General features: G+C 41.9%; 1 protein-coding gene across 1 annotated transcript in view; it reads left to right on the forward strand.

Annotated features, from left to right (window-relative positions):
• The window catches only part of LOC146855445 (stabilin-2-like), a 1,201,024-nt gene that overhangs the window by 1,147,504 nt on the left and 33,753 nt on the right, over window positions 1-19,767 (forward strand).

Here is a 19,767-nt window from a genome sequence, read left to right on the forward strand (position 1 = left end):
AATTAGGCACTGTCCTGTACTATCAAAAAGTTGAGCTTCTTAACCACAGTGACTCAACACAAACTGGAACTATCTTGCTTGTGTTTCATCAGTATGTGTACTTGTATAGTCTCACTATACACAGGACTGGTCCGTATAAATGTGTCAAATGAGTTTTGGGGTCTCAGGGAGTGTTTCCTGTTCAGACATGGCTGCAAATGTAGAGTTGATTTGCGTGTGCCTCTAAGGAGAAGGTAAGGAGATGGGGGCTCTCCACCCCGGGAATGGAGATGCTCCATTTTTGATCCCTTTCTATCACATAGTCCTTCTCTATGATGGACCTAGCCGGATCCGATGGCTGGCTCCAACATCTGAGATTCTACACACCTATTCTCAAGTGAGACCACTTCTGCCAGTTCAGAGATGTCCATTGGAAAACCATGATTCTCCTTTATCTCACTGCAGCCTTCTTTCTTGTTGGTCGCCATCACCCATCATCATCTGGTCTCTCATTATCTCCTTCTTACCCCCTTACTGTGTCTAGTGCTCACCTTTCTATAATCACTTGAGCTTCCCTTCTTCTTTGATACCGTCTTGTTTAGCCCCCCCCCCATTATGTACCTCTTATGGTTGCCCAATTCGGTGGCCTCTTAATGGCCCTTCCAGCTACCAAACGTCTTCTACAAAGTGGTTTTGCCAACTCCCGCTCAACGAGCGGAAACAGGGGGACTGCTGCTGGTCATGGGTGATTCAATACATATGTCAATATAATATAGACTGGGTCTCTAAAGGTATCAAAACAATATATCAATATAAGCTGAGGTGTAGATACATACTTCTTTAGTACCATATACGCCTCTCCTTTCCAATATGAGGTAGTCACCACCAGCTTTATACCTTCAATTTAAAACAAACTACAAATTTCTTTTACAATTGGGAGTCCCCACTTTTTATCTCCCCTGTCCAAAATACAGGAGGAATCAATCAAGTAAATTATCGAAAAAGTTGTGAAAAAAATTGTGAAAAAGCAAGATGCCCACTTTTGTAATCATTGGCTGTCATTTCGCTTAGAAAAAATTATATATAAAGTGTCCAAATTGCTTGGCTTTTTCGGACGATCAGATTGCGGCAATTTTGGCAGGTCCTTCTTTATTCCCTGATGCCCCTCTATTGAATGTTACATCAGCAAGGGAAGAGTGGGAAAAGCTCAGTACGACTAAGAAAAAGCAGGTTAGAATAGCGCTCCATGGGGCATTGATGACCGAATATATGAGAGCTTGAGCAGCCCCTGCAAGTCTTTTTGGTGAGGATAGAACCAAAAATATTCTTAGAAGACAAAACATTCAGATTGGATTGGAGTTATATAGCCAACAAGTGTACACGCGATTGGCTAATCCTTATAATTAATACTGCGAAACGGTTGAGTGAAGAATTACTCAAAGAAATCCTGGATCTAGAAGAGAGCATTAAACGAGATACTACTCTCATTGACACCAAAGAGCAGCTTTTAAGAATCCAAGAGGATCTCAGTGATTATAAAAACTATATGATCAACCAAAAAATTAAAGGATTAAAACGCAATCTTGATCGCTTTTCCCACGAATGGGCTTTTCCCTATGTGGAGGATAAGTATTACCATTCAGGTCCTGAACAGCTACACTCAGTGGGGAGAGGAAGGGGTGGAAGACAACAAAATAAGCGCATACCTAACAACTGGACTTTTGATAATACCTCTAGTGAAGAGGAAGAAGGAGGCCAGCAGATTAATCCTGGCAGAGTGAGGTTTAACCAACAAGAGAAGAGTAACGAAGATTTAGGTGCCTTACTTCGTTCTTTTTTAGGACAAAGCCAAAGGGGCAACAGAGAGGGTGGTCAGGGGGGCCGAGGCCATGGGTGTGGCAATCAAAACCAGCAATGGCAAACACATTCCCCGAGGATAACACGCAGCCGTGAGCAGAACCAGGTATGAAAAATAATATAGTGGTAAATTTGTCAGACCATACCCTAACCACGAGTGAGGAGAGGGTATTGAACAAAGGACTTGGGTTTGTCCCCACTCCAACCCATGATGCTTTTAAATGCAGAGTGGAATTTCACGAGACAATGCGAAAAATAAAACGTAAACATTTTTTTGCAAATAAACCACAAGATCCATCCTCAATGTTTAATACCACATTAAAGAAACTGTCTCATTTCTGCCCTCCTACTACGATGGTGGGTCCAGAAGTGGTGTTTTTTGAAAATAAGGTGTTACAAGACATTATTACATTGGAACAGAATGGAAAATCTCAAAAATGTAGGAATATGAGCCGTGAAGATTGGGATGCGGTTAAAAGTTTGCAGAATAACCCTTTGCTTACCATAAAAACGGCTGACAAAGGTGGAGCGGTGGTTGTGATGAATTCTACCCACTTTGATACTGAAGTGATGAGTCTATTGGGAATGCGTAACAATTATCGCCCACTTAATCACGATCCGGTCAATGAATTACAGGAGACCATCAAAAAAATGGTAGGCATTGCAAAAGAAAACAAATGGATAACAACAAGAGAAGCGGAGTTCCTGGTTAATAACAAGCCCAGGACTCCGGTCTTCTACATTCTACCTAAAATACATAAGCCGCAACGTCCTCCCCCGGGTCGGCCGATTGTGTCAGGGATCCAATCAGTGTTGGAGCCCCTTTCACAGTTCGACGACTTTTTTCTTAGAAAGTCAGTAATAAATCAACAATCCTTTGTAAAGGACAGTACTGAGATCCTTAACATCTTGGAGGACTTGCATTTTGACCCGGGTTGTGAATTGTTGGTCACGATCGACATAGAGTCACTCTATACCTGTATACCCCAGGATGCCGCGCTGGTGGCAGCGGCGCGGGCACTTAGTGGGCAAGAGTGGTTCTATGATGCGCCGCAGTCATTTATACTGCAATGCATAGAACTTGCCTTGACCCGAAACTATTTCAGCTACAAGAATAACATGTATCTGCAAACCACAGACACTTCAATGGGCGCTACTATGGCGCCCAGTCTGGCCTGTATCTATGTTGGCCAGTTCGAAGAACACGTCATATACCATCAGTCTAATCCCTTCCAGAGGAATTTGCGCCTCTGGAAGCGGTATATAGACGACGTGTTCTGTATCTGGTCAGGAGCAGAGGATACTCTTCTTGAGTTTTTCAACTGGCTTAACCAGCAAGATGCCAGTTTGAGATTTACATGGACATATAGTTAATGTTAATGTTAATTCGGATCTTTTATAGCTCACGGCTACTCCGAAGAGTGTCCCGGCGCTTTGGCAAAAACCCGAGAAGTGAGGCCAGGGCAGATGGAAGCAGATAGAGGGTTACTGGGCAAAGAGCCAAGTTTTCAGCTCCTTCCTGAAAGTCAGTAAATTATTGATTTTCCTCAAGGAGACAGGCAAAGAATTCCAGCATTTAGGTGCCAGAAAACGAAAGGAGCGACCTCCAATTCTAGTCAGTCTAATTGAAGGGACGGAGGCCGTGGACAAAAATGAAGATCTCAGAGTTCTGCTAGGAACATAGAAAGCCAAGCGCTTCCTGATGTATTTGGGCCCTACCTGATGGAGTGCCTTAAAGGCAAGAGTTAATGCCTTGAAGGTAACCCTTTTAGACATAGGGAGCCAATGCAGATTTTTTAGTAGGTCAGATGCTCTCGCTCTCCGCTGAAGACCGTAAATGGCTCTAGCAGCGGAATTCTGCACAATCTGCAGACGTGAAAGGAGAAATTTTGGCAGTCCCAGATAGAGCACATTCGCATAGTCAAGGCGAGAGCCTATCAGGGCCAGCACAATAATCTTCCTATGCTGCAAAGACAGCAGCGGAAGAAACTTGCGCAGCATCTTCAAGATGCCAAAACATTTTCCCGCAAGCCCGAGGATCTGAGGTCTGAAAGAAAGACCATCATCAATCAGAACCCCCAGATTTTTAGCCTTGGATGAGACATCTGCCGGTGGAAACATATCAGGGGGCCACCAAGCCTTCCATCTGGGGTCAGGGGAACACCCAAAGAAGAGCTGTTCTGATTTATCGGAGTTACATTTTAGACTGTGCTGTTGGAACCAGTCAAAAATAGCCCCCAAACAATGTCTGATCCGAAGGCCGTCAAAGTCAGAGCCCTTAGCACAAGTAAAGAGAAGCTGGGTGTCATCAGCATAGGATATGATCTGGGCACCAAACGATTCCGCCACTGCCGCCAGAGGAGCCATATAGATAATAAAAAGGGTGCCAAAAGGCAGTGTATTTGGATTTGGATATCCATGTAAAAGAAAACACATTGTGTACTGGAGTCCATCAAAAACCAACTGATAGGAACTCACTCTTGTTATATCAATCATACCACCCCAGAGCTCTTAAAGATAATTTGCCGGTGGGACAGTTCTTGCGGTATCGGAGGAATTGTTCCTCCACCGTAGCATTTCTTGAACAATCAGAGGGGCTATGTGAGAAACTTGAGATGAGGCAATATCCCCGTAAGATAATTAGACAAGCTAGAAAAAGAGCGTTAAACACTCCACGTAGTGTGTTGCTTGAAAAGAATGAAAGGGTAAAAAAAGATTGTGTGCCCGTGGTAATGACTTTTGATCCATTGGCTACGCGTATTCGACAATCAATACGAAAACATTGGTCATTATTGTCCACTAAGGAATTCACAATGCCCCCCCCCCCCCCGAGATTTGCTTTTAAAAGATCCAGCAATTTAAAAGATAAATTAGTTCATACCCGAGTTGAAACATTTCAGAAATCAAAAGAGACAACGGTTCCTCCAGGACATTATCCATGTGGGTGGTGTTCAGTGTGTAATTGTAGTTTTGAGTTCAGGAAAAACATGGTATCTGACACGTTTCAGTAACTGTAATACCACGAATGTGGTGTACAGGTTGACATGTCAATGTGATTTACAGTATATAGGCTTCACTACGAGAAAGATCAAAGTTAGAGTGCAGGAACATCATGAGAATTAACACACATTTGCCTGGGTAATACTTGAGAAAATAGTAGGAGATCCACAGAACATTGAGGGTCTTTTGGCTTCTAAAGAGGCACGTTGGATTTTTCAAGAGAGAAGCGACCAATTTGGGCTTAATTACCAAATTGAATGGAACAAGGCTAAACAACGAGTGCAGGGTAATGAGATTTTGGGCAGAATGAGAAAGCTTTGGTGTCTTTGAGATGTAATACAAGAAATGCCTTCTGTCGTATCTCCTGATTATACTGAACAATTAACACGTTTGGTGTTTCCATTAGCATGTGATCCTTCCTCCCTGTTGGTATCCCTGATGTATGGTATCCTGAAGAGTCTTTTAATTGGGGCATAACGATTTGTATTGCCTATGCTTTGGACATGCAGGATCTGAAAAGAATATGTCTTGTATCAGTGATAATCTGTATGGTATTCGTCTGCATGAACACATACAGTATAATGCAGTATGATTTACTAGTCGTTTGACAATGAGATAATGGAGATCGGTCCAATCAGGACAGCATGAATTGTTGGAAGAATGGGCTAATCTATTATGATAATTTATACATGTGACGAGTTCTGAAGAACAGTATTGTACGCAAGATAGCTTTTGTAATAATGTAATAAAACATCGAGAGATGTTAAGTGACTGCGCGTGAGCTCCTGTAATTTCTTGAAGCGGGGTGGTGTTGAATATGGAAACAACCTTATAAGAATAGTAGAACATGTGTGGAAGTTTACTGAATTCTTGTGAGGTTCTGAAACATCGAATTTGGATGGCATCTGCTTGACGAGGAGAAATACTTAAGGGGGGCGTATTCTGACCCTGTCGTTCTTCGAACATGTTTTTATGATGGTCTGACGTGTGAAGGAACAATATGATTTGGGGAAGTTTGTGACTAATTATATGCTTTGTCATCCCTAGATTTGCATTACAGTTGAATGCAAATCCAAAAGTGAGGACTCATATATGGAGCCCTGTGTGTGACCTATAAAAACGAGCTGGTAAGAGGAAGGTTGGCTCATTAAGGGTAAAATATGCGTCCCTGTCAGAGAGATTTGTGAAAAAAACTATCACTTTTAGAGAATTGGATAATATGAATGAGTTCTGTGTGTGTCTATTTGTTTTTACTTTTGGCAGTCCCCAGAAAAAAGCTACTGAAGTGTCCATTACTGGTGCCAGGCGTCTTTGTTTGCCCTGAAGAAATTGCCTAAAATTGTTGTGGCGATGAAACATGTTGGCACAGTAGAACAGTATGCATGATAAGCAACCTTTTTAATTTGAATAAGGTGCACAAAGAAGGAATAATAAAGTTGGTATTGTGAAAAGTGCATTCTTCTTTAATTTTATATTCACTTTGGTCGCATGGTGGGATGTGAATAATTCACTATCTAACACCACATTTTTGTTTGTTTTTGGACACTTTATATATAATTTTTTATAAGCGATATGACAGCCAATGATGACAAAAGTGGGCATAGCTGGTGAGTACTAACCAGCAAGCTCGATTGATGGTGCGCACGTGAGGTGTCATCTTGCTTTTTCACCATTTTTTTCACACATTTTTTGATAATTTACTTGATTGATTCCTCCTGTATTGTGGACAGGGGATAACAAGTGGGGACTCCCAATTGTAAAAGAAATGTGTAGTTTGTTTTAAATTGAATGTATAAAGCTGGTGGTGACTACCTCATATTGGAAAGGAGAGGCGTATATGGTACTAAAGAAGTATGTATCTACACCTCAGCTTATATTGATATATTGTTTTGATACCTTTAGAGACCCAGTCTAAATTGTATTGACATTATTTGAGTGGAGGGCGACTTGGTGTCTCTTTTCCCTCTATAGCTCCTTGTTGTTTGTGTATGATTCAATAAATACCCAATGCAGCATGGGGGAACCGATTGATGCCTGTGAAGAGATGACAGAGTGCACTGCACTTGCACATTGCAGTGACCGCACACACAGGCAGCCAACTTGGAAATAATTTTGGAAAAACCTCTTTATAAACATGCTTGCAAGATATCTACCTGTGCATACACACACATACGTATGTTTGCACAGTTGTAAATGTTTTTGAAGTAAAGTCTTATAAACGCATTTACATAGCAAAGAAGTATTAGCAAAGCCAGTAGGTCTGACCTTGTCAATTAAAGGCATTCTGCTGTGAGGGGTTTAATTATTTTTTAAATGTTTCTTCGCAACCATATGACAGATGAATTAAAAGAATAAAAAAAAAATGATGCCTAAAAATGGTGGCTCTATGCTTACAAAACTAAACATCCCACTAAACTTTGCCATGACTCGGATCAGGGAGTGGTCACTTTCTTTACTGAAACCTGCTAATACCAATAAATATCATTAACGCAACAATGATGCACCACAGCGGCGTACAGGTACCTTATGTAAGGCACTAAGGAATGTTCACTCTACATTGCAATAACTTTGTATATAGGTTGCTTTTACACAGAGATAGGCCAGCTTTGTTTTTCTGTTATTTCTGTTACCGCACTGTCTCATGTGCTTCCAAATAAGAAAAAGAGATTGCTATACTTCCTTTCCAGCATTGCGAACGGAAAAAAAGATTGGAGTTTGTAGTATCTGGTATATGTATTTATCATTCTCTTCTGCTGCTTTCTCGCTAGCTGCTCAGCCGTTGTGAATGTTCCACATGGAATGTTGGTGTGGTGATGATGAATGGAATATTTGGGTGCCTGTGTGGTGCGGTGTGACAGTTGGAGTATGCTCCTGGTGGGGCTGCTCTACATGAACTTACCAAGCTACAGCTAATACTAAATAAATGATCTTAAACTACATCTCGGCTACAGGATCTTCATTATTACAGAGTTCTTTCTCATAATGGGCAAAGGTCAGAGGAATGACCACTCAAATGACACACCCACTTTAAAGGCAACACAATACTCTGGCGAATATTGCACCTCGATGGGTGACGGTTTGTCTCCCAAGCTCATGCTATCCAGAAACAAACACATGGTGTGGCTCTTTAAAACAATGATGGGTCTGAGCTATGAAATGTTCTCAGAAACAGAGAATGGGCCAAATCCCAGAAAGGGAGCATCTACATGAACAGACAGAGCGGAAGGCCAGACGTTATTAAAATGTGGCTATGATTTGTCTGTTATGTCGAAAATAGCTTAGAAATGTAAAGGGGGCTTCTAGTCATAGATACCAGAAAACACTCTGAAAACCAAATCAACACCATTGAATAAAGCGGTGTTCTAGGATCCTTATTGCTTGTTGTTTATGTAACAGCACTCACAGTGCGCAAACAAGTCTACAAAGCCATGTTGAGCTGTAGATGTTGAGCTTAGGTTTGTGCCTCTGTTAGTTTTTTGCCTTATTTTCTGCTCGCTTTCTGCTCGTTTTTCTGTCTTTTTCTACCCACTTTTGCCCTCTATTTTCGCCCCTCTCTCTGCTCGTTCTGACCTTTATTGTGCCTCTTTCTGCTCGTTTCTGACCTTTATTTTTCCTCTTTCTGCTTGTTTCTGACTGTTATGTTTGTTCTTTCTGCTCTTTTCTGACCTTTAGTTTTCCTCTTTCATCTCGTGTTTGATCTTTTGTTTTCCTCTTTCTACTCATTTCTGATCTTTAGTTTTCCTCTTTCTGCTTGTTTCTTCCCTCTTTCCGCCGTTTCTCTCCCCCGCCACCCAGCGCCCTGCCATCCCCCTAGGACCTATTTAATGGAGGCCGCAGAGCAACCCCATTGAGCAGGTCCCCATGCTAGCTCCTCCTGAGACAGTTCTCCTGTTCAGTTTGCCCGCAATCAGCTAGCCACTGCTGCCTTCGGTTTGTGCCTCGTCTGCTCATTTTCTGCCTTTTCATGCCCACTTTTGCCCTCTACCTTTGCCTCTCCCTGCTCGTTCTGCCTGTTATTTTGGCTCTATCTACTCACTTCTGACCTTCATTTGCCTCTTTCTGCTCGTTTCTGACATCTTTGAGGGATACGTCGCATCCACAGCGCCCAGATACCCCTGGGGTGGCAGAGCTGCACTATACAAATGCTGATCGATTGATAGAAGGATGGGGGTGGAAAGGGACAGTGGAGGCTCCTCCCCTGTCAGTTGCTGTAAATTAAATCTCGAATGTATGAGAAGGGGTTAAACAAACATACATGCAGCCTGCAATTTGTGGAAAGAAAACAACAGAAGCAAACGTTGGACATAGGGAAGTTTAATTTATTTGTGGTTATGAAGCACTGCATGATTAATCTATTCTTTCTGTAACAGGAAACGTGGACATTGTTTACTTTGAAAGCCATGAACAGTGGAATAATTTGCCATCTCATCCCAGGAAGATTGACAGCCGCTTAATTTGTTAGTGAGAGATAAAAGTACATCAATTTGATGGGGTCTAAATTAAGCGTTTCCTTACATGAGATTGAGCTTCAGCGCTATGAAAATGTTTCAGAAATAGATGCTAACAGTCAAGTTCTAATAGTCAAACCCTACATATCCTAAACCATGTTAAACACTAGTACAGCAATGTTTCCTTCTTTGATGTGAAGCATGACACTGTTTTCGGGAAAGCCAGCTGCTTGTTGCAAGTTTTTGAGCCAGTAAAGCAAAATGAAAGAACGCCTTAAAAAATATATAATAGTGCAGCTTTTCATAAGAAAAGAAAATTGATACTATCCAGCATAACACATCTCAGAGGGGCAAGCATGAAATGAATTTCGGGAAGGAGATTATCGCCGTGTTTAGTGCAGCTGCCCGTTCAGCAAGCATTGGTAAATGCATTAGGTTTCACCTATGTGATTAATAATCAGCTGCTTTTGATGTAAGTTGCAGCTTACTGAGTACTAGTACAATATACGTTAGAGAATATCTGTTAAGGTGTTATGACTTGTTTATGTACTAAAGGGCAATATATTGTGCTGTTACTAGTGGTATAGTGTGGGTAAGTAATAGCAAAATGTCGAAAAATAAATTAAAGAGGGAAATTAATTGATGTAATAGCAATAATATTTGTGTAGAGGAGTTCTGAGAACTCTCGGGCCTGGTGCCACTGTACCTGCTGCACCATTCAAACCCTAGTACCTGCCAGATTGCTGCATTTGTGACTGCCTGTTTAGTAGTAAAATATAGCAATATTTGTTGTTTAGAGGGGTTAAGACAACGTTTGGCCCCGGTGCAACTGCAACTGCTTCACCATTCAAATCATGACCCTACTGCCTGCAATGTAACTGCACTTGTGACTGCCTGTTCAGTAGTTAAATATTGCAATGTTTGGTGTTTAGTGGGGTTCCTGGAGCTTTGGGCCCCCAGTGTCACTGCACCTGCTGCACCATTGAAATCATGACCCTAGTGTCTGCAAGGTAACTGCACTTGTTACTGCTTATTTAGTGTTTAAATATAGCAATACTTTGCGTTTAGAGGAGTTCTGACAACTATTAGCACCAGTGTCATTGCACCTGCAGCACCATTGAAATCATGGCCCTAGTGCCTGCTAGATAACTGCACTTGTGACTGCCTGTTTAGTAGTAAAATTAAGCAATATTCTGCATTTAGTGGGGTCCCTATAGCTTTTGGCACCAGTACCAATGCACCTGCTGCACCATTCAAATCAAGACCCTTTCAACTGCAAAATAACTTCACTTGTGTTATGGTATGTTATGTTAGGTTAGTTTTGTAGAGCGCACAGCTACCCAACAAGGGTTTCCCAGCACTAAACCTGGCAGGGGACCAAAAAGAGTAAGATAGAATCAAAGATTTAAAATTATTGATCAAATAGCCATGTTTTTAAAAGTTTACGAAAAATCGGAAATGAGGTTTCATTGCGAATTACAATGGGGAGGGAGTTCCGGAGCACTGGACCAAGATAGGCAAATGAACCACCACCCATTCTTTTAAGTTTAATGCTAGGCACCACAAATTTGCATTTGCAAGTATGAATGTATAGTAATAAAATAAGTAATATTAGGTGTTTAGAGGAATTCTGACAACTTTTGGGATTGGTGCCACTGTGCCTGCTGCCAGTGCTGTCTTAACGCATGGGCATGCTAAGTAGTTGCCCGGGGTCCCCACGAGCATAGGGGCCCATGCTAATCTATGCACAGACTACAATTTGTTGTATTGATTAATCATTGCTGTACAGCATGTTTTTTTAAAATGCCAAAACACTGATTTTGTTGGAGGTACCAATAAATAGAAGTTAATTTTATTGATAATTTACATTTTTATTCCTGTGAGTGGTTGTGTAGGTAGGGCCCAGTGCACTGCTTTGCCCGGTGCTGCTCCTCCATTCATATCATGACCCTGTTATCTGCAAGGTAACTGTACTTGTGACTGCCTGTTTTGTAGGAAAATATAGCAATATTAGGTGTTTAGTGTGGTGCCTAGAGCTTTTGCACATGCTGTACACTTCAAATCATGCCCCTATTGCCTGCTAGATAAATGCATTGGTGCCTGTCTTGTTTAATAGTAACATTTTGCAATAATCTGGGTTTAGTGGGGTCCCTAGAGCTTTTGGCCCCAGTGCCACTGAATCTGCTGCACCATTCAAATCAAGTCCCTTTTAACGCAAGGTAATTGTGACTACCTGTTTGGTACTCAAATATAGCAATGTTATGTGTTTAGAGGAGTTCTGACAACTTTTGAGCCAGGTGGTACTGCACCTGGTGCACCATTCAAATTATGACCCTGTTGTCTGCAAGGTAACTGCACTTGTGGTTGACTGTTAGCAATATTAGGTGTTTAGTTGGGTGCCTGGAGCTTTTGCTTCTGGTGCCACACAATCTGGCGCACTATTGAATCATGATCCTAGTTCTTGCTAGATAAACGCACTTATGACTGCCCGTTTAGTTGTAAAATATAGCAATATTAGGTGTTTAGAGGAGTTCTGACAGTTTTGGGCCCGGTGCCACTGCACATGCTGCACCATTAAAATAATGGCCCTGTAGCTTGTAAGATAACTGTACTTGTGCCTGTTTAGTGGTAAAATATAGCAATATTTGGTGTTTAGTGGAGTTATGACAACTTTTGTCCCCGGTGGCACTGAAGGTAACTACAATTGTGTCTGCCTGTTTAATAGTAAAATATAGCAATATTAGGTGTTTAGGGAGTTCTGGCAACTTTTTGGCCCGGTGCCACTACACCTTCTGCACCATTCAAATCATGATCGTGGTGCCTGAAAGATAACTGCACTTGTGATTGCCTTTTTAAGTGTCAAATATAGCAATAATCGGTGTTTAGTGGGGTGCCTGAAGCTGTTGGTCCCGGTGCCACTGCACCTGCTGCACTATTGAAATTATGACCCTAGTGGTTTCTAGATAACTGCACTTGTGACTGCCTGTTTAAGTAGTAAAATATAGCAATATTTGGTGTTTAGTGGAGTTATGACAACTTTTGGCCTGGTGCCACTGCAATTGTGACTGCCTTTATAGTGGTACAATATAGCAATATTAGGTGTTTAGAGGTGTTCTGACAACTTTAGTGATTGGTGTCACAGCACCTGCTGCACCATTCAAATCATGAACCTGTTGTTTGCAAGGTAACACCTGTTTAGTAGTAAAATCTAGCAATTTTAGGTGTTTTGTTGGGTGCCTAGAGCTTTTGGTCCTGGTGCCACTGCACCTTCTGCACTATTGAAATTATGATCCTAGTCCTTGCTAGATAACTGCGCTTGTGCCTGCCTGGTTAGTGGTCAAATATAGCAATATTATGCATTTAGAGGATTTCTGACAACTATTGGGCCTGGTGCTACTGCACCTGCTGCACCATTCAAATCATGACCTTGCTGTCTGCAAGGTAACTGCACTTGTGGCTGCCTGTTTATTAGTAAAATGTAGCATAGCTCTTTTATATTAAATTAATTTTTAAAGTGCAATGTTAATTACAACATTTAGAATTTGATCATAATAACCAAATAGATGAAGTTGAATAAATCAATCCGATGATGCCTACAAAGTGCAAAGAAACGTACTGAGGCATGGATAGGAAATGCCACAAATGTTCTAAGGCTAAAGCATCTGCTTTACACAACTAAGTCATAAAAAGCAAGCATTCCAGCGTACTATTAGAAGCTGTCTGCCTTTTCGACGGGAAGAGATCTTATCTTGACAGTGAATGGGGCTTAAACAGCGTGAACAGCTTTAGCAGAAGTATCGTAAATGCCTGCAGCCAGGGGAAGTTAACAAAAATAAAAGTTCCAAACAAAAGCGAATGAACCCAGTAATTCGGCCAACACAACAATATAATACAACAAGGTAATAAAAATTTTTATGAGAGGCTAACTGCAAACGGGTGAATATTAAAATAAGTTTGCTGGGCTGTGCTGCTTTGAGCATGGATTCACTGGAAATTTGCAGGTCAGCATAAACGGAATCTGCCTTCTATTGTAAAAAGCAATAGGGTAGCGAGGGTCTGTAAAATTAAAGTAAAACTCCGGTTCCAAAGGAGAAATAAATTACCCATCCCCAGCGCTGAAGCACTCTACTTTGTAAGCAGATGTGCACATGTGATGGGACAAAATGCCGTCACTCACACTTCCAGGCAGCTACTGGCTCATGTAGGCTAATCCATTGCTCCAGTGGGCATGCTGTCTTGGGTGGAAATAAAATGTAAATTATACATTAACAGTTCAAAGGATGAAGAGGGCTGACTCAAAGCACCTCTACGTATGTGTAAGATATATTATTTTTTATGTTTTTTTATTTATTTTTTTACAAAAGGCTGGTGAGACAGCTAAAGTATTTGCAGAGACAGTGCATGACAATTTCCTTTGCAAATGCTTGTTACAATATGTAGTTTGCTGGAATGCTTCATACTACTTTTAGAGTTTGACTCACATACAATTTTCTCAACTTGCTCCAAGAAAGATGTATACTTTGCTGCCTAGAAGATATAATAGAACAGTTATGATTGCCCAATTAATGGTGCTCAATTTACTAACCTCAGAAGGATTGATGGCTCCGGTTGCCTTGCAGCTGTTTTAACTCATCGACGCATGTTTCATGCTAACTCACTGAGCCATACTGCCAGCATAATCACCTGTGACTGCAATGCAGTCTAGGATGTGACTGAAGAGAAGACATAGGCTGAAATCGCTTCCACATTAGATCGAATTGTGTGATCCTGTGCAAGTGACTTTAAGTCACTATACCCGATTGTGCTGAACTGCAAAACTTTGGAGCACTGGAAAGAGAATCAGCCAACAGTTAACCCGGGACATAGTTTAATAGAGTATAATCTTCCTAGGTATTTTACAATAAACAGCAGAACGTGCCGGGTGCAGTCACCCCAGAAACTAGGAGCTAAGTGCACCACAGACGATAGACAGTCAGATCTGTGCAGCTTCAAGCAGACACCAACCGGTGAATGTACAGTCTAAAAAGAATTGTGCATGGTTCAAACACCACCAGAATCAAAAGAGTTTTAAAAAAGCAGCAAAGTTTATTTTTCCGTATTTGCCCTTTCATTTACACTGATAGAGCACTTAAATATTGAACTGTATCCAAGTAACGTCTGAAGACTAACTAAATACGGGTGAACTCTGACAAGTAACCGTGTGCAAAACGGAGGCTGCATATGGCATCTGCGGACTGTTGCTATGCAACGTACAGACACAGACTAGTTGCTGTCACTTCCTGTGAAGCCAGATCTGCATTTGTGGGGCCTGGGGCTTATCTTTCAACATTAGCCTTTGACCCAAAGCAAGGGACAGAAAGACAGAAAAGGGAGAAGGAAGGAGGAAGCGAACTATGAGGAAACACTGGCAAAGGAGAAATGAAAAGGGACATTTAAGAGAGAGTTAAAGATACAGCAAACTCGGCAATCATCTGTGCCGACAGCAGACTCAAAAACAAAACTATAAGCTCCTATACTTTTAAGCAAATTAAGGCCTGCACAGATATAAACAATTGATACAGTGGCATGGCATCATAGTGTGGTAAATAATTTTCCTTTACCGGGACTGAATTTGATACAGAAACATAATTAAATAGCTCAGTAAAATGAGAGGCAGAATCCGTGGTATTAGAGGTTCGGAACGGGCTTTATTCCAGAGAACGATTATAATCGGTTGCTCCAAGTTCCATCACCACGGAGGTTCAGGAAGTGAAGTACATACATTATTGACATGAAATGACTTTTATAGATCATACATTACAATGAGGCGAATACAGTAGGCGTAACAATTGATAAGGAAAATGACGAATATCATGCGTAACCGAAAATGGGTGTAATAAGGAGTAAAAAGGAACGTAATTGGTTATGATGTCATATATAGGTGGATCTATAAGATAATACTTGGCATAGATGCGCGCGCAGCAGTATGACGTGTGATTGACGTGTAACTAGGGGGTGAAGGGGACTAGACATTTAGCTCCATATGTGGAGACGAAAAGTCTGGAGGGTCAAGTCAACCTAATCCCAAATCATATCTAACATCCTATGTTTAAAGAACTATGTTATCCATAAAGAAGGACTCTCGAACAGAATCTATTCTATACTGACTGTGCGTGCGTGTACAAGCGTCTAAGTGTCTACACTAAATGCGAGGGCAGGAATCTTCCATAGTAACAGGACTATGAATTACTTGCATAAGGGCAGAGAAGCCGGGCTTTTTTGCTCGGTGGCCGGGAGAATGTTTATTTAAACTACTAGGCAGGAATGCATCGGCTGAGGGGGAAGCAGATAACTCGAAGGTGAAATACAGTTCTTGGCAGAGAATAGGCTGATGTCAGGCTTCGTGAGCCGCGCAGAGAATGAGACAAAGTTCATGGTCACAGATGCAGGCTCAGACTGGAGCTTTCAGAGGCAGAAGGCAAAAAGAGTTTGACGACAGAATCAGGGCCTACTTGCCTGGACTGTAAAATGGCATAAGTGAACCATATAAAGGCGGTGGCCTTTCGTACTTAGGAATGGAATATCCGGCCTATTCATGGCGGATCTGACAGAGGACATGTTGACGGTGGACGCACATGTATTTGCGTCTTCATAACTGGAACTGGAGGGAACATACATGTACTTGTAACATGCACATAGAACCGTTGGGGTCCAAGATAGGGGACATAACTGACCAGAAAAATCCATATTTCCACATTCCCTCCTTGTCCCCTACTTGCCCGTCAAGAGATATCAATCTTCATTAATCCATTGATCTGTTCATATAGCATCATTTGTTCTTCTTTCTTCTTCCGTGACGAATGAAATCTTGGTGGTGGAATGCACGAGGTGGTACACAGACCACAGATCGCTGGTCCACATTGTAGACATAGACAGCAGCTGAATAGTATGAGAAGGCCAATCCCTAGGAAAGATAGAACTCTCCATCCCCAGGCTGATATCATACTCCAAAACCAACTGGACCAAGTCCAAGTGCCTGGGTTCTGGTGTATCTGATTTACAATCTCATGAAGGCGAGTTATGGCTTTATATACTGATGGCGAATTTTCTGGTATGAACACGCAGCAGCTTGATCCGATGATCCTACAAGCTCCGCCCCTATCAGCCAGGATGACGTCAAGGACAAGACGATTTTGAAGCACAACAATCCGCATAGCAGACTGCTCTTCCGTTAAATTGCCTAAGGCGGAAATAGTCTCATTCACTACTGCTTCAAGGGTTCTAGTTAATCTACGTATCAGTTTACTATTAGTAACAGTACCTATATAAGGAAAGATGCCTTTATTGAAATCTGTGTATTTTTCCCATGCTGTTTCAGTGTAATCGACAATAGGGAGATCTCTCCGCTCTCTGTTGTGTACTAAATGAATATTTCTGTAATAATCAGGAGGAGCAAGGAAAACAGGTGGCAAAAGGAATGCAATGTAGCAGGTACCATCCCAATCTGGAGGTAGACGCATATATGCAGTCTGACCACATATAAAGTAGGAGTGGCGATAAGCTCTGAACGAGGATTTGCCTTGATCACTGAATTCTACTGTAGTAGTGCATTTACTATGGCCCATATGTATGGAACCAACCTTTCTTACACACAATTCACCCTTCGCTGGGAATACTGACATGGTGGGTAAGACTAGTTCAACTTCGGATACGACATTTAGAATCATGAGATTAGGTGTAAAATTACCTAATCCATATACTTCATTTTCTAGATCAGTTCCTGTTCGTTTGGGGCGACCCTCCTTGTCAGGGTAGCAGACCTTGAGTAAAACTAGGTTCAGGTTTCCCCATACCCACTGATCTTGGTAAACTGCTGTGTCTGAGTCTATGGAATTGATTAAACTAAACCATGCTCCACAGGAGCCATTATGTGTAAATGGGTGCGGAAAGAATGGCAAGACTCCTTCATAATTCTGATAGGGAGGGAGCCGGCCACACACCCAACAATTAGTGGCATTACTAGTCTGATGGGAATGATGTAACATACTAATGAAAGTGTTATTGCGCAGCGCAAGTCTATAAGACAATTCATGTGGAGGTAAGTCACTAAAAGAATGTTCAGCAGCAATATTATAAACATGTCTAGAAATAGGGTAATATATGTGCAACAACATACTTGTAACAATTATTAAAAGACTTAATAAAAACAGAATTAATAATGTCACTATGCAGTGGCTACGCAGTGATTTACAATACGCCTGTCGTTTCAACATTTTCCGGGTATTTTCTCTACTCAGGTCCAAGGGATACATGTCAGAGACAATTCAACCGCTTCACCTTGGAGAGGACTTAAACAATCAAATTGCTCGACTTGTTGGGCCTAAGCTTTAGTTTGTAAAGTTCGGTTTCAGTCTTTTCAACCAAAGGAAGTTTTGAATCAGTCTGTGAGGGAGTGCAGGGCACAATGTCTATATCCGAGGATAGTCCATGAAATTTCTTGATATGACTTGAATGAATCCAGCCCTTGCGGCCCTCGATCTTCACGGCTGTTCTTGTGGTCAGCAGAACCAACTTGGGTGTCTTCCACCTGGGCTCCAGCTGAGTCTTTCGGTCGAAATTTTTCACAAACACGAAATCCCCCGGGACTATGTCATGGGGTTTCACCTCAGTGTTGTCGGGAAATGCTGCAGCAACCTGTGAACGACAAGATTGTAGTGCAGACATCAAGGAAGCCAAGTAATCTGTCAGCATATTACAGTCAATATCAGTTATTTTGCGTGGTATAGGCGTCCCCCACATATTTGGTGGTCTGCCGAAGATCACCTCATACGGGGATAGCCCTGTTCGAGAGTGTGCTACCATTCTCATGTAAAAGAGTGCAACTGGTAATGCTACTATCCAGTCGACACCTTTCTCTCTGCATATTTTGGACAGTCTGATTTTCAGTATCTGATTATGTCTTTCTACGAGACCTGCTGCCTCGGGGTGTCGAACACAGTGGAATTTCCACTGATATCCTAGCAGAAGTGAAACATGTTTCATTAATTCGGATGAGAACGGCTGGCCGTTATCTGAGTAGACAACACGTGGTAAACCATATCGTGGGAAGAATTCTCGAACCAACTGTTTGGCAGTAGTCGGGGCAGTGTAATCTGAAACCGGGTATGCCTCCGTCCAACGGGACAGAGCGCAGACAACTACGAGAACATATTTGAATCCTCGACATCGTTCCATCTGAATATAATCCATCTGGAGGACTTCAAAAGGGTGATCAGGAGGATGAAATCCACCCTGTTCTACGGGAACACTTTTTCCTGGGTTGAACTGGCAACAGATCATACAGGTACGGACTTTTTGTTTGGCTGCTGCTCGTAAATGTTTATTGAACCAAATGTGTTGAATGCTGTCTAGCATAGCTTTTTCTCCTAGATGTGCTGGACTATGTATAGTGTTAACTATAACTTGGACCATTGAATCAGGAAGGAACCATACAGACCTTTCCTTCATCATCCATCCTTGGTCCGTTTGGATCCCTCCTAATTCAATCCATTTCTTTATTTCGTCTGATGTAGCATGTGTCTGTATGTCAATTACGTCAAGAGTAGGATCTTTAACTGTCATACAATGTGTCGGCATCGGGACTATTGTCTTTGTCATGTCGGGGGTTTGAGTTTGAGCAGTCTGTTTAGCTGTTCTGTCGGCTAAATCATTGCCTTGGGAAATGATATCAGTAACCTTCGTATGAGCCTTACATTTCATAATTGATATTGCAGTAGGTAGATGTATTGCATCTAATAAGGCATGAATGAGGGGTCCGTGCTGAATGTGGGCACCGTGGGAAGTTAAATAACCTCTCTCTCGCCACAGCACGCCGAAGTCATGTACAACTCCGAATGCATAACGTGAATCAGTGTATATGTTGACTTTTTTACTTGTGGCTTGAATACAGGCTTGTGTCAGAGCGATGAGCTCTGCGGCTTGAGCTGACAAAGTATTAATACGATTTGTTTCAATGACTTCTGTATCTGTTGTGACTGCGTAAGCAGCCACTAACTCTCCTGTACTTGTTCTCATACATGAACCATCTACATACAACGTCAGGTCTGGATCTGACAATGGGACATCTGTCAAGTCCTGTCTGGGTTTTGTCGTTATAGTAATAACTTCAATACAGTCATGAGCTAGTGGGTCTGTTCCGGTTACTGGCAAAAGTGTGGCAGGATTCAATGTGTTACAGCGTCTGATTTCTATATGTGGCTGAAACAATGTAAGTTCATACCCTGTAAGTCGCGCTATAGTCAAGTGTTGTGTTTGCGTTCTATTTACAAGGACTTCTACTGTGTGTGGTACTTGAACTGTCAATGGATGTCCTAACACTATGGCATCGCTTTGTCTGATTGCTAAAGCTGTCGCTGCTACTGATTTCAGGCACGCAGGCAAAGCCTGAGCTACGGGATCCAATGTACTAGAAAAATAAGCACATGGTTTGTGTGCTCCTGCTTGT

Source organism: Triturus cristatus, chromosome 4_1 (genome assembly GCF_964204655.1).
Source record: "Triturus cristatus chromosome 4_1, aTriCri1.1, whole genome shotgun sequence".
Lineage (NCBI taxonomy): Eukaryota > Metazoa > Chordata > Amphibia > Caudata > Salamandridae > Triturus > Triturus cristatus.